Below are 14,196 nucleotides of genomic sequence, written 5' to 3' on the forward strand. Positions count from 1 at the left end.
TCTCTCACCAATAGTTCGGAATCAAAGATGAGTGGTTAAGAGTAGACTTAGCGTCGTATCAACTCCAATCACCCTTTTCAGATCAGGTATGCTGTGCACAAGTTTGCAATGTCAAAACATTACACTGCTGGTGCATAATTGTGTCAAATACAATGCTGTGCAAGAAATTTAAAAATGGTGCTCTCAAGTCACTAGTTTTTATGACACATCCAATGGCTAAAACCAATTCCTACTTTCATTTCAGAGGTAGTGCCTTTTAGGAAGTCCTCAGATTTATCTATAGTAAGATAGTGTTATTATCAGGGTGGCTGGGGCAGAGCCAATGAGTCAGTCACAAGTCAAATACGCCATATATTTCATTATAGTTTATTAACCTTCAGAGGATCAATCTGCTTCTTTTCACATCAGATGACAAATTTGGATCAGCGATTCAAAGAAACAGATTTAGTGTAAAGGCAACCAAGCAGCCAAAGTGACACCAACCACCACAGTAGATCAGCGCCACTCACATTAGTTTAGTTCAATTAAAGATAGAGCAAAGCCTCTCTAATTGGTCCAGTTTAGTCTCCATGCATGAAGGTGTAGAATGTGTTGGTTCGGGTGCAGCACCCTGTCTTGCTGCTTGAACAGCAGGTCCTCTTAAACTGGAAGCTAAGTGTAGGGCAGATGTTCAGACTCAGTGGATCAGAATAACAAACACTTCCTACCTAAAATGTGGCTACCAAACTCAGCTGTGTTCAGTCCCACCTGACTTTCATTAGGACACACAGGAACAGCTGCAGAGGTAGAAACACCAATATCCTGTGAAGTGCCAGTCACAACCAAAGCCTTAGAGTCTCCAGGTAGAGGGCCCGCTGCTTTTTGCAGTACCATATGACAGTCATGTTGTCTGTCAGCAGTTGGAATGGCCTGCTTCTCATGGAAGGTCAGGAAAGACTCAGAGTTCTAGAACATGTAAGCATTGGTGCTGCTTCATCTTTAACCAGTAACTTCTGATCTCCACCTCATCCAGGTGACTTTCCCATATCAGAGAAAACACACCTGCCACTACTGTGAGCTGTGGAAGGTGCAAGGAAAATGGCTTGCTGCACATCACACTACTGTCTTTCAAACCTGAGTCACCTCAGTGATGCAGATTCTCTCCAAAACTCATTACCAGTATTGGGCCAACTGTTGCCACTGATTCCATTGGAGGGACCTCAAATGCCAAAGAAATCTGAGGCACCAGCATGACGCAGAATGCCAAGAGCCCAAGCAGCTCCAGTACCATCAAGGCTGGAACTGGAGCTGTCATCTCAAGCACATAATCACAGGCAGACTAATCGTTAGTGGAACTGAGTATAGAATGGGCCCAGTAAATGGGATCCCCAGAACGTACTGCAGATGCAATTTAAGCTCGTTGATTGACACCCCAGGGTTTACAGCAAAGATAATGTTGCCTGTAGGTGGTCCAAAATTAGCAGCCCGTCATAGAGGTATAGAAATAAAAGTATCCCCAATCTGTGAAAACATGCCACAACCGCAGACAAGACCTTTGCAAAAAACAGAGGGGCCAATGTATGTCCGAAGGCCAGAATGGTAAATGAACGTGATCATTCTCTAAAACAAAGCACAGGTACTTCTTGTCGGACCGAGGTACATGAAAGTGCATTTCAAAAGACAGAATCCAGGCTCCAGGATCCACGGCCCTCAGAGACTCAGCCAGCGTCATCATTTTGAACTTTTTCTTGGGAAAGAAGTTCAAGAGCCTAAGGACTAGAATCAGTGTTAGCACCCTTTTTATCTTGAGGAGCAGAGCTAGCAGGAGCAGCACTTCTTTCCTTCATTTGCACCTCGTACCAGTTTGATCACTTTGGCAAGCAACTTCATAATTCCCTTTGACAGCACTGAGGCCTAATCTCGTGATGTCTTAAAGTAAACTGGGGAAGAAGTTGGGCAGGTGCATCCAGAAATGGAAGGGTATACCAAACTTGGATAATCTGATGTGCCAACTGGTCTGATTTGATGGCGCACCAATGAGCCAGGCAATGCTGCATTCTGCCACCCACTGGCCTCAGCGTTAGATCGGAGGGCAAGCTAAAGAAGTTTCTCCATGGTGCTTGGTGAGGAAAGTGATGAGGAGTACAGCTATTGTAGATCTCACCCTTTGGAGCCCTTGGCAAAATGAAAAGTCTGCATGGGTTGCTACATAGGATGAGAGAGTAGTCGGTGTTGATAAGTGAGACCCCTTGAATACCTTTGGAACTTCCAGAAAAGTAACCCGTAAATATAGGGGGCCTGTGCCCAGACAGCCACGACAAAGCTGGAGACAAGAAACCAAGCATAAAGAGTAGGACATTCGTAAATCACTTGACAGATTTCCTCAAGGTTAACAGTTCCTGTATCATGCATATTTACCGCTCAGATTTCTCAGGCCAGATGTGGCATTCATGGTTCCTGCACGAAACTAGGGGCTCATGCCAATTTCCCTGCAGTGCTGTATGAGCCAGGAGCAAAGCAGGCTCACTAACGTGGTGCTGCTTTGGAGTGGTGCAGATCTCATGATGGCTCCCAAAGATCCTCATAGGCAGGTGGGTTGACAAAACCCTCCATCCAGCCAGGCTTTCCTTTGTAGGGTGCAGTCCAGCCACCTGTCTCATAGCAGACATGACTCTCTTCCTAAAGCAGATCCAGCAACACTCCTCGCAGGATTGTTGTCCCAGACTTAGTCCTACTCTGGCAAGAGGGCAGAAGTGCATGAGCCTTGCACAATGCCCCTCCACTATTTCAGGTTGCTTTACACGTGGAATCCAAATGTGGATTCCATTCTGCAGTATTGCAGATACTTACACGGTCCATGCACTCAGTCTGTGACAGACATAGGGCCGTATTTATACTCTGGTTGCGCCGAATTTGCGTCGTTTTTTTCGACGCAAATTCGACGCTAAACTAACGCCAACTAACGCCATATTTATACTATGGCGTTAGACGCTTCGGGCGCCAAAGTGCCCGGAGTGAGCGTCATTTTTTAGCGTGAACCCCTTCCTTGCGTTAATGAGATGCAAGGGAGGCGTTCCCGTCTAAAAAAATGACTCCCAGGCCTTTACGTGGTATTTATACTCCCGGGCAAAAATGACGCCCGGGAGTGGGCGTGGCCAAAAACGGCGCATTTGCGCCGCTTTTTAACGCCTGGGTCAGGGATGGCGTTAAGGGACAAGTGGGCTCAAAATGAGCCCACAGTGCCCTCCCCTGCCCCCAGGGACCCCCCCTGCCACCCCTGCCCACCCCAGGAGGACACCCAAGGATGGAGGGACCCATCCCAGTGAAGTACAGGTAAGTTCAGGTAAGTATAATTTTTGTTATTTTTCATTTTTTTTTTGTGGCATAGGGGGGCCTTATTTGTGCCCCCCTGCATGCCACTATGCCCAATGACCATGCCCAGGGGACATAAGTCCCCTGGGCATGGCCATTGGGCAAGGGGGCATGACTCCTATCTTTACAATGATAGGAGTCATGTTGATGGGGGATGGGCGTCGGAAAAAAATGGCGCAAGTCGAGTTACGACGATTTTTTCGACGTAACCTGACTTGCCCCATTTTAAGACGCCCATGCGCCATTTTCCCCCTACGCCGGCGCTGTCTGGTGTACGTGGTTTTTCTCGCGCACACCAGGCAGCGCCGGTCTGCTTGCGCCGGCTAACGCCATTCAATAAATACGGCGCCCGCATGGCGCTTCAGAATGGCGTTAGCCGGCGCAAAACTTTTTGACGCTAAACTGCGTTAGCGCAGTTTAGCGTCAAAAAGTATAAATATGGGCCATAATGTGTACACACACGCACGCACCGTCCACGCATGTCCAAAACTTATGTAAAAGAAAGACCCGTTAAGGGACACAGGCAAAACCTTATACGTAGTGAGGCCAGTAAGCATTTTAATATCCGGGCAAGTCCGGATAGAGCGGACAATAATTGCTATTTTAAAGGAGGGGCATCTTCGGTGCCCCCTTGACCTCTGACCACCACTTTGTAGTCCCAGAACATTTGAACATTGAAAGCTGCTCAGTTAGCTGCAGAATTATCAAGGTCACTGGGGCACATCTAAAAACCACAGAGGCTGTACCCGAAAAACGACCCAGGGCAAGGAGAGAATTTTCCATCCCGATAATATGCTTTTAATGGTACATTACTGGCACCTCTCATTGATGCTATACTTATATAAATTAAAGCACAGACATCTCAGGAGAGATGCCATACCTGCTGTCAAGTATAAGTGGCATTGCTTTACAAGGCTATATCATCCTTCTTATTAAACAGTACAGCACTTCTCAGCAGAACTTTTGTAACTTAATGGCACAGTCAAAAGCATCACCGCAGACCTGCAGTTATAATAGAACACTGCATTTACTTCTCTTGAGAACAGCTCTACATATAATGATAAAATACCAACTCTTCCCAGAGTACTACTATGGAAGAGGAGTACCACTTTTTAGGAAGGGAAGTAATATTTTCAATAGGTGAGTAGTGACAGTTCCTAATGAGGTGCTACGCTTCTCAGCCAAGCAGACATGATTCTAGCAGCAGAAGATAGTCAAAAGGGTTGGATCGGTCCCTACTGAGGGCATTTCTTGAATAGAGAACACTTCGTTAGGATAAATACGGATATACTGAAGCACTATGCGCTGTGCCTAGTGCAGCGCCACTTTTCTTGCGCACCTTAGTGCCCCCATAACGCCACCATAGTAGTGCCGTATTTAAAATGCGGCGCACCATGGCGGTAGTTAGGGTCACTATCGTCATCATTTTTTATGCTAGATCGGACCTTTGCAGGATTAGCGAAAAAAATGGTAACACTAATCCTGCAAAGCACCCAGATGCCCATTGTATTCAATAGGAGCCTCTGTTTTACGCCTGCACTTGGCATACGTTAAAAAATGGCGCTAAGGAAACTCATAGATAGCGTTTTTTACAGCCCCCTTAGCGCCGGAACACCCCCTTGCATACATTATGCCTGGCACAGGCATAATGTGTAATGTGGCGCAAGGGGTTGTAAAGTGGCGGAAATATAGCACGGCGTTTCTGGCCTAGTTGGGCCACATTTGTGTCATTAAAAATGACACAAATGTGGCATAAGGAGGCGCTAGGGGCTCTTAAATATGCCCCTATGTTTGAGTGTGTCACTAAACTCACCACTTCCCCTGGATTAAGGAGTTTTGTCTGGCATAATCGATCACTGTGCTGATCCCACTGCTAGATCGAGAGCTGCTCCACAGTTGAATCTGTGCAAAAAGCACCTTTTCTGAGAAAGAGGGACAACCTAGTTAAATCTGTGAAGGGCAACCAAAGCCCCATTGAGCACGGTTCCAGGGCAAAGAGGTGCTGCTTATTTGGGGGTGTTCGTGATTTCATGTAGTTGTGCTCAGAAGATGGAAGGATACACTTTGCCTCATCAGAGAAACGATCTAAATTTCGCTTCCCTGCTTTAGATATCATGTTTATGTTCTTTCAGAAGGCTAATTAATGAGTATGCTGTCCTTCCCGTAGACTCCAGCCGATGATGTAGTCACGCTGCATACTTGTGACGTGGAATCATTATGAAAAGGACTCAGATTGAACTTCAATGAAATGTAAATGTTGTGCAGCAAAGTACTTTCATAAAACGGTCTTGATTTACGGTGTTCGCTACCTGCTGCCTATGCCCCTTCTAGATATGTTGTTTTTCTTTTATTTAAAATAGTTCGTTCTCATCCCTTACAAACTAAAACAGTCTTTGGATCTACATAAAAGAAGAATACTGGAGCTACAGGCAGAGAGTGGTGGAGGGGCGGTGCGGGAAGACTTTGAGGAGTGTGGCCAGAAAGAAGGAAGAGAAAGAGAGGGAAGAGAACAGGGGAGATGGGAGAGAAGGGATTCTAGAAATGAGGCGGGAGTAGGAGGGAAAAACAACCCAGAAATGGATAAAGTGAGAGTGGGAGATAGGGCAAAGAGCAACGGGGAACATACAAAATGCCTCGTAAATTTGCCTTTAAACTTTATCAAGGTATGACGAATGTTCCTAACCTAGTATTGCAAGACGATTTTGCACTTATTTTCTAAAACTCTCCCTGGCTGAGAATTCATATATCACACTATAAGGTGAGCTTTAAATACCCACTGAGGTCTGACCAGTGTTACTGGTTGGTGGGTAATCTCTCTAAAATGTTACTGCAGATCACCATCCCCATTTGCCTGTTACTAGCTAAGATATGTCCTACCTGGGCGGCGCTGTTGCTACTGTCTAATTAAATATATGGCAGTCCTGCCTATGAGTTTCAACTATGGTTGAAAAAACCTACAGAAACGTTCTGCACTGCTGGTTCTGGTATGACAGTGTGAATTTAAACTCGGCAGCCTACCTACTTTCTCGTGCTCTTAAATCTTACTTTCAGCCCCACAATCAGTAGCGCCTGGCAGCCTTCCCTTCTTCCCCTCAGTGTAATCTTTTTCATTTCCAGTATTAACAGAAGGCTGCCAGGCTGGTTTACAGGCATGATGTAGGAAGGATGATGTTTCTTTTGCCAGGACAGTTTGGTCACCCTCAGGAGCCTAGTCTATGTGGTCCGCAGAACAGCTGAGGTGCTGTGAAAGCCATGTGTCAGATTCCGAAGATCTTTGGAACAGTGTTAGACCTGGCCTCCTAGGCATGGGTACTTCCTGTCTTTGTGCCTCTGCCTCCTGCATTTTTGACTTTGTGCTGGACTCTGTTTTTGATGATTTGGTACTCTGGGCATTTTAACACTGCTGATCAGTGCTAAAGTGCAAGTGCTCCCTGTGTAAATTGTGATTATAATTGGTTATCCATGATTGGCATATTTGATTTACTAGTAATTCCCTAGTATAGTACATCCCGTGTGCCCAGGGCCTGTAAATCAAATGTTACTAGAGGGCCTGAAGCACTGATTGTGCCACCCACAGGAGTAGCCCTGTAAACATGTCCCAGACCTGCCATTGCAGTGTCTGTGTGTGCAATTTTACACTGCCATGTCAACCTTGCAGGGGCACCCACTTGCCAGGCCGAAACCTTCCCTTTAAGTACATGTCAGGCACTCCTAAGGTAGGCCCAAGGTAGCCCCATGAGCAGGGTGCAGTGTATTTAAAAGCTAGGACACATACTGATGTGTATTTCATGTCCTGTCAGTGAAATACTGCCAAATTCATTTTTCACTATTGCAAAGCCTATCCCTCACATAGGTTAACATGGGGATTGCCTTGAAATATCTTTTAAGTGTGATTTCCAATTGGGAGCAGATAAAGATAAGGAGTTTGGGGCATTTTCTTGCTTAACCATTCAGCGCCTCTGCCTGGATGTGGAATACACGTCTGGGTCAGGATGACAGTTGGCTGGTTTTGAATTCACTCTAGACAATCACACAAAGGGAGCTGAGGTGTGCCCTGCATATCCTGAAGGGTCTTTCTGGGCTAGAGTGGTGGGAGGAGCTGACACTTGCACCTGAATAAAGATGTGACTGTCCTTACACAATGCAGTCTCCAACCCCCTAGAGTGTGTCTGGGACCAGAGAAGGAAAGGCAGGGTCTTGAGCAGTACAAAGACTTTCCTTTGAAGTTTGCCTACTTCAAAGGCAGAAATGAGTATAAGTATTGGACCCAAAACCCCAGACTTTTAGAACACTTCTGGATTAAGAGGAGAACAGCTGTGAGGAGAAGCACTGCCCCTTTCCGTGAGTGCTTTGCTGGGTTGGCCTGCAGTTGCTGCTTCTGCTTTGGAGAGGACAAAGACTGGACTTTGCTGTGCATCCTGCTTGTGAAATTTCTCCAAGGGTTTGGACTGAACTTTCCTCCTGTTAAGAAGTCTCAAGGACAGCAAAGACTTCACCTACCAGCCTCTGGGTTCTCATCCTGAGGACCCTGACTCACCAGGTGGTCCCCACTCCAATTCCCGGGCCCATAGGAGTGAAAGCTGGCATAAAAACAAGAAGAACAAGGCACAAGGACTCCATACTATTTCAGAATCAGTTTCGCTGCCCAACTCCATGCCGCTGCCTGCACCCAAAGCTGTGGTCCCTGCTGAAGTGCACTGACCAATGCCGCAGGCCTGGAGCTGCTGGCCTGATGCAGCCACAGCGCCTCTGAAGTCCTGGAAATTGTGTGAGTCTCGAGTGCCATGTCACCGACATCTGTGACACCTGACTCCAACGAGGCGCCTTCCGCCCTGTGTTGTGACTACAACTCTGAAATCGTCTCATTGCGTCTTGACCCACTGGATTCATTGACCCTGCCAGATCATCAGGAACTGATGCCTCACTGCTGAGCCACCTCACCTCCACTGCCTCTGCAAGGGACAGTGTGTGTGGGTACAAACACTTTACACATTGCCTCTGGGATAAGCTTGACTGCTCATGCCAAGCTCCCAAGGGGATGAGTAGGGGTTATTTTCGGAGTGTGACACCCTTACCCAGACTAGAGTGACGATCCCTACTTGGACAGGGTGTAAGCTGGCTGACAACTAGTGACCCCATTTCTAACAAATGGGCAGTGCAGTCTCTGATTGCTGGATGGCGGACTTTGAGCAGAAAAAGTCTGAAGGACTCAAAAGACCAGTAAACCAGGCTATTACGGATGGCCAAACGCATCTAATCATCTGAAATCAGGACTTAAAACCAGTGTTTGGTGTCTCAAGCACTCTGTGGGCTTGCAGGGTGTGACCAAGAGCCTGAGGCCCGTCTTTGAGGGCAAGCTCAATATCTGTGAGGGCTGACGGAAGGAATATGAAGACTAGTTGGCAAATAGGAGCGAGGCTGAGAGCCAGATGAGGACTTAACTAGCTTCAAGGTGGCTGAGCTCTTGGGTTTTCTGAGGTGCTGTCTGTCATGGCTGCTGAATGCCTCTGACCACCATATGAGGGTGTGAATGGATTGATTTATGTAATGCAACCACACATTATTGGCCCCTCAGATGCAGCAGATAGTTTAGGAGGTCAAACTAAGAGCAATTTGACAGTCTGTTGTGGATTAAAGTAGCCATACGAAAAGCAGGGGTCCCTCAGTAGAATCCTGCCAGACCCTCTGAGAGCACTGCTGGAATGATCTATTCTGGGCCAAATTGGAGTCTGGAAGCAATCATTATTTGGACCTGATTATGAGTGGGTCTGGAAAGGAGGTGCTAATTATTGCACCTCATAAATAATAATACCCCAGGGTATGATAGTTATCAAGAGTGATAAATGACACCTATGACAAGTTTTTCCTGAATAACATGCAGATTGTGGTGTTTAACACACCATATTCCGTATGATATAGTAAGCACCTTGCACAATTCTCCTGTTAAATTTCATCAGGTTGAACCTGCTGCTATTGAATGAAGGTTGAGGTATTTAATGCATCTGATAATTATTGGATGCAAAAAATTAACCCAACTCATAATTCTGACTAGTGAGCAAACAAGGGTTTACATGCAGGTCAGAATACACTGACCCACTTGTAATCTGAAGGAAGATTATGTATTCACCAGAAATGTCATTAGTGAGCAATCTGAATTAAACTTAAGTATTCACCAGAAATATTGTTACTGAAGGCAAATCACTTTTCTTCTAATGGATAAGAATGAGTCTCATCCCAATATCTGCATACCATAAAGAATCATAGAGGCAGACTTGGCACTAGTGGAATGGACATGAATGCGACACAGATGGTATTTTTTGACAGGGATATAGCAGGTCTTGATACAGAGGATGACTCAGCCTGAAATAGTGTACTTGGTCACCGCCTTGTCCATCTTAGCTCCAGTTAAGCCCACAAAGAGCTGTTCATCCTCTGTGTCCTGACAAGTGGAGTAGATTAAGTAAGGCACCACACATATGGGGTGCAATCTATAGAGTAAATTGTCTTCGTTGGTTCGATGTAGAGAAGGGAAGAAAGTTGGTAGTTTAGTTGACTAGGTAATATGGAATGCAAAAACCACCTTAAGTAAGAAGGATAGGCAGGGCAAAGAAGCAACTTATCTTGGGAGACAACTGTGAAAGTTGAACAAATGACAGAGTCTTAAGTTCTTCAACCCTACGAAGTGAAGTTATTGCTACCAAACAAATTGTCTTCAGGTTATGAAATTGAACTGGGAAACTAGGCATTAGCTCCAAAGGAAATTCTATCAAGAAAGTAAAAAAACGAGATTCAAATGAAACAAGTAAAGGAAATCTTTTAAAATACATGCCACTGGTGGTGATCTAAACTGGGAAGATTTATCAGGGATATGCTTAAAGACAGATTTAATTGTAGCCACCATCAGTCCCTCCTGTGCAAGGGAAAAGAAAAATCGCAAGATATTGGAAAGGAAAGCTTTAAAGGAGTTCATGGTCTCCAACTCCCACCACTGAATGAACTTTATTCAATGACCTGCATAGAAAGATTTCTAGGCAGGCCTCTGGGCTGCAAAGATGATATCTGTGACCTCATCAGGAAGGCAAAAATAATCTACTAAAAGCCATTCAATCTCCAAGCGTGCAGCTGTAGTGTTTGGGGATTGAGTAGTGCACATGACACCCTGCTATGAGAACATGTCCGGCCAGCACTGGAGGGGTCATCTGCTGAGTGTCACCAGATCAGACTGCCTACTCCTCTGCAGTCAGTCTGGGACACCCAGAATCAGATATGCTCAATTCTCCAACAGGATGTTTGACAGAAGTTGAATTGGTATAAACACGTGTTGCAGGCCCTCAGACCAACTGAATCTGAAGGCACCCCCTACGGAACCATTCAGATTAAAGTGTTTGACACAAAACTGGGGATTCTTTGTCATAGATGCCAGAGTGGTCCCCTTACCAAGAGTCTTGCAGAGTAGATTTTGGCCTTATATGTAGTCAGTGAAACTCCAAAGGGAGGCAACATGGCAGAAAGAACCTAGTTAAAATATTCAAGGAGATCCTGCCCAATTCTAGATTAGCACGGGACTCATACATGCTCAGTTTTATAGAAAAAGCTGAAAATCTCAATCTCAATAGACTACGAAATTTAACAAGAACTGGCGGCCATCTTGGATGCATCTGGCTATAAAAGCCAAGTTCGCCCTTGACTCATTAACTATTATTTGTATACTTACCTGATGGCAAGATATTGTGTTTTTTCTCTCATGGAACCCAGTGCCTCTCTGGTCCAGTATCTGCAGCACTATGTGAGTGCCTGTCAGTTCTTCTACAGTTTCCTGTAAATCCAGGTCTTCTCTGCTCTCCAGTAAGAAAAAAGAAGAGAAGACAACGTTTGAACAACAGACAACTGTCTCAAGAAACAGATGCACATCACTTGAAGGATGGAACTCTTAGCATCCTTTTTGGTGTGTAATCCAGGGGAGGGTTTCCACTCCATTGCTGATTGCGTGATCCCTAGAGACATTAAACGAGTAGTAAGAATGTTTTAAAAGACATTGGACTTTGGTTTTCCTTTTGTGATCAAACTGTGAAGACAAACAGTTTAAAAAAAGTACACATAGTTGATCCTTTAAAACTTTGCCTGAAATTAGAACTTTGGTTAAATAATTAAGAATTGTCATTGGTGCAACAATTCAATATTCTCCTGAGAAGACAACCTCAGAAAGAACTCTTCAACATTTGAAAATAAGGGTTGCCAATTCTTGCCTAGTGAACTGTTTCCAGAAATTGAAAGGGAAGAACCAGGTATTATTGAGTTCTTGCAAACAGTGGAAGGGAAAGAGCACACATTTACTTAAAGACAAATCACTTTTATCCCTTTAGATACCAAGCACCTGCACATCAAGCCTCAGGGAGGAGGCCTTGTGGGAAATAAGAATGAACAGCCAATATTAGAGCAGGAAAGATCACAGGGTCTTGAAAGAAGGGTCTGTACATGTACTAACCCTCTAAATTCACTCACACAGCTATCACCATATTGACTGGTTCAAAAACCAACAGAATCACACTTGGAGATAAAGAACTTCCTGCTGAATTCAAGCCAGTTGTGTGAGCTCCACAGTGAAGACATCATTCTCTTTCTCTCAGTCTCAATCTCCTTACTATTGTGGTACTGGCTTGGTTTTCAAGTGCCCAAAGGTGCTTAATCTGAGACTGGCCTGCATAGGAGTGGGGAGCCTGCTTCTGCAAATTCACCTCTTGCCATGGGATCACAAGCCAGGCCATGGTTACTGCCCAACCACCCTGACAAACTTGCTGTTGTGGGCCATTTTGAAGATATCCATAAGTGGAAACCTCAATCTACGTGATGCAGCTGCTATTCATCGCCCTATAGTGAGAGACAACTCAGAGCATTCGTGCTTCAACTGAGAGAAACTGCTGAGTCAGTTGCTGCCAATAACATTCTCTGTTGCTGTTCCCCGTTTTGCAGTCAAATCGCCTTCCTAAAAAGGCTTTACAACTCCACATTAACCTGTCTGTTGACAGAATGGATGATGGTGATATCCTCAGATAAAAATCTCAATGTAACTCCAAGAGATGGAAGGGAGAAACACCCTCATTGAAAGGTAGCTCAAGCACATTTACATACATATACTGCTCTGGTGCTGTCCAAAGGCCCTGTTCCAATATATCACCCACATGGGCATCCTGGCCCATTGAGGTCTGTGACCTCGGTACTCAAGGTACCCTGTGACCTAGGTAGCCTGAGCCTGTGAAGAGCTGAAAGGACAGCACACAGTAAGGTTGGAGGGATCCATCAACCAGGGCAGATCCAGATGAACAGAATAGCAATCAGCACCTCAGGCATGAAACTGACCTGATGGTGGTGCCATGGTGAACTCAGGTACAGCAGAAGGGCCTACATCTGACTTCTAGTGTGTGGCACCAACAGGGTGCATAAAGCCATGATCTCAACAAGAGGCAGAACCTGCAGAACTCCTATCTAAGCCTCAGTCTGAATCATCTGAATATCTGTAATCTTCAGAGAAAGTCTTTATGTGGGTTATGTTTTAGTACCACCACACGGAAGGTATGCTTCAGTGTGGGGGACAAGTGAAAGAGAGTCACTATCCACTGAAGGTGTTCCCTGACCAGCACCCACACTTTGAGTTCACTAGCCAGATATCTAAGTATGGAAAGACATTGACTCCTGACCATCATAGTCAAGCTGTAGAACCGTCAGCACTTTTGTAGAGGTGAATGGTTGTAATGGAAGAACGGTGAACTGGTGGTGCTGGGATCCACCATGAACCACAGATAAGGCCTGTGGGAGGGGACAATAGGCAGATGAAAATAGGCCACCTGAGGATCCAGGAATGCAAAGCAGTCTCCCACATTCAGGGCCAATAGGACTTGGCCCAACGGCAGCATCCTAGATTTATGTTGAATAAATAGGTTCAGAAGATGAACGTACAGAATGGGTCAGTGACTTCCATCCTTCTTGGGGACCAACAAGTGATGAGACTCGAGTCCCCACCCCTTTTTTCCAGAAACACCACCTCTAGGGCTACTTTGTTCAACAGGGCAAGAACGTCTGCCTCCAAATTTCAGGCATGTGTGGAAAAGCACATCTTGAGAGGAGGGTGATCTACAGGGAAGTACAGGAAGAGCAGGGCACTGCCCTTGCAGATCAGATGGATGACTCATCAGTCCATTGTACTTGCTTCCCTATCAGCAGAAAAATGGGAGACCTCCACGTACCCACAGAAGAGGGATATGTGGGGGGAAAGCAGGGGAAGGTTGAAGGTGGCAGAGTCAGCAAGGGATGAAGGAGACTGTCTCTGCTGCTGTTCGTGTCCCTTCCTAGCATCAGTTCTGCACCTAGGAGCGTGCTACAGATGCTGGGGTGTCTGGTCAAGCTGTGAAGAATGTCTCTGTGGAGACTGCACCACCCTGGAGTAGCCTAAAAATTCCTATAATGGTTGCTGAACTGTTGCTTTGAGGAGGCTAGGCCAAATGTGCAAACTATGGCTGAACTGCTTTTGAAGCTCTCCAGTGAGGAGCTGGGTTTCTTTCTGAACAGCTGTTCACATCAAAGGGCATGTCCATGAGTTTGGTTTGGACACCTCCAGATGATCCAGTGGAATGCATCCAAACATATTGAAGCGGAATGACATCTGTGACCACAGATCGAGCAATGGTGTCTGCTGAAAACAGGCCAAATTTCAAGATCTGTTTGGATGTATCTAAGCCATCATTCCATCATTGACCTAGTCTGTTAATGGACTTTTATGTGCTGTAGCAAGCTGATCACTGTAAGCTTCACCAGTCCCTACATGGTGTGAATAGGTGACATTGGCAGAGT

The 14,196-nt window shown here is 45.6% G+C and overlaps 1 long non-coding RNA gene across 1 annotated transcript in view; it reads right to left on the reverse strand.

The window, feature by feature from the left end:
- LOC138260817 (uncharacterized) overlaps nucleotides 1–14,196 on the reverse strand; it is a 99,351-nt gene that overhangs the window by 34,910 nt on the left and 50,245 nt on the right. Inside the window, exon 3 of the long non-coding RNA XR_011199010.1 lies at nucleotides 11,066–11,186. This is a non-coding gene — a long non-coding RNA (uncharacterized lncRNA). The remainder of the gene's footprint in view (nucleotides 1–11,065; nucleotides 11,187–14,196) is intronic.

The sequence above is a fragment of the Pleurodeles waltl genome, chromosome 10 (genome assembly GCF_031143425.1).
Source record: "Pleurodeles waltl isolate 20211129_DDA chromosome 10, aPleWal1.hap1.20221129, whole genome shotgun sequence".
Taxonomy (NCBI): domain Eukaryota; kingdom Metazoa; phylum Chordata; class Amphibia; order Caudata; family Salamandridae; genus Pleurodeles; species Pleurodeles waltl.